This window comes from Aegilops tauschii, chromosome 7, assembly GCF_002575655.3.
Source record: "Aegilops tauschii subsp. strangulata cultivar AL8/78 chromosome 7, Aet v6.0, whole genome shotgun sequence".
NCBI classification, from domain to species: Eukaryota; Viridiplantae; Streptophyta; class Magnoliopsida; order Poales; family Poaceae; genus Aegilops; species Aegilops tauschii.
The window spans coordinates 159,701,657-159,703,615 of NC_053041.3; the positions used below are offsets into that span (position 1 = coordinate 159,701,657).

Genomic DNA, 1,959 nt, shown 5'->3' on the forward strand with positions numbered 1-1,959 from the left:
GCTTGCCTCCCGTGCATAAATAAACCATTTTTAAGTGGAAATCGATCTGATGATCTGATCCAAGCTAGTAGGCTAAGTAGTAGTGTGGCTGCACTCAACCGGCATCGTGGTGTTCTTGAACCGATCTTTGTCAGCGCAGTAGTCGTAGTACATGTACGTCTTCTTGACGTTCTCGTAGGCCGCCCGCTGCCGGGCGGACAGCCTCCTGTACCGGCGGGCGTTCCACCACCAGTCCGTCGAGTGGCACGGCGTCGAGCTGGTGTTGGCGCAGGCGTCGACGTTGAAGCCCTGGTACCCCGCGGTGAAGGGCGCGCGGTTCCAGTCGATCTTGATCCTGCCGCGGTCCGTCGCCCAGTCGGAGCCGTTCCACAGGCTCGCCCAGATGCCCATCCGCTTCGCCGGGAACTCGTACTCCGGCACACGGCCCGTGAGGTTCCTCAGCACCCGTATCGGCACATCGTCCACGAATATCCTGCGAATTGCACATGATACGGATTTCAAATCAAACATTGCACATTCAAACTCTGGATTAAAGTGTGTACTAATTTCTATTTTTATTTTAGAAGATGTACTAATTTCTTTGGAATGGAGCATACGTACACGAGCTGGTGAGGGTTCCAGAGTATCTTGTACTCGTGGAAGTCTCGGCTGCCGGGTCGAACCACAGCTTCAGCCTCTGCTCCCTGTTGCCGTGGCCGTTGACGAAGACGTTGGTCTGGAGGGTGATGGGCTGGCCGTCCACGTTGCCCAGGAACTCGAAGTCCACCTCGTCGCGGTCACTGCTCTGAGGTGGTACTGACATTAGCTGCATGCACGTCAAACAGTTACACCACATCACAGATTTTAACGAGAAGTCAGAAGTATGAGCAGCAAGCATGCACGGATCAACAACTCACAAAGAAAGCTGTGACGACTCCGGGCGTGTACCCTCCGGGTACCTTCATCCTCATGCGGAAGAACCCCGAGCCATACGTCGACTTGGAGCAGAACCCGGCGCCGGACCTCTTGTCCATGGTGAGACGAACCTGTGTCCCCTGGTTGACAAGGTGATAGCCGTCTGCACCCCATGTGGGCACGTAGTTGTCGTCGAACACCGGCGTCCTTGCCGTCGCCGGGGCCACGGCCGAGAGGAGGACGAGCAAGAGGAGAAGCCATGGGTGCTGCACACTGGAGGCCATTGCTAGCTTAGCTACAGAGATGTGTGTGACGCCGTGAGCGCGCTTGCTTGCTTTTATAGTACTTGACCATGTACACGTTAGATCATCGATTCGATCTACCTGCCGGCCGGCGGGGCTTCTTCACCACGCAAAACTCAATCGGGCCACGCACTAGTGCATGCACGAACGCGTTGGCCGATGCCGTATATGGTGTGTCGTCGTCATCGTGGCGATATCTTCTTCCGCTTGGGGTCTTTGCTTAATGATCACAACTCACGAGCACTAGCTTCGTGGTTTGCTAATCCAGGTCTTTCATTAGGCAATTTTATGAGTCCATGTGGCTTAGGTTGTCTTGTAGAGTAGACGTCAACATCGTTTAGAAACAATGAGAGTGGTTTTTCTACCATGCACCGATGCTTTGCTCCCTCTCCCTACCCCGACCCCGCCTCGCGCGGCCTCCCCGGGCAGTGGCCGGGGCGGCTCCACCGCATCCTCTCCTCACCCCCACCCCTCCGTTCTCCCTCCCCCGCCGCCGCCGGACGGCGCCCCCGGATCTAGCCGGGTGGTCTCGGCGGCGGCGGGCCTTCCTTTCCCCCGCGCGCGGCGCCCTTCCCGGGGCAGGGCTCGGCGGCGGGAGCAACTTGGCTGGCGGCGGTCCAGCGTCCTGGCGGCGAGGGCCAGCGGCTGGAGCGGTGGTGGTGCAGCCTCGTGTGGCGGGGCGGCCTGGTGCGCTCGATAGCCGGTGGCGCGACCCCGGCCCAGATCTGGGCCCTTAGGGCCCCATCTGGGTCCTAGTGGGCTA

At 59.0% G+C, this 1,959-nt stretch overlaps 1 pseudogene; it reads right to left on the reverse strand.

The window, feature by feature from the left end:
* LOC109779107 (putative xyloglucan endotransglucosylase/hydrolase protein 1) lies at nucleotides 1–1,178 on the reverse strand (annotated as a pseudogene).
* Between the last annotated feature and the right edge of the window lie 781 nt (nucleotides 1,179–1,959).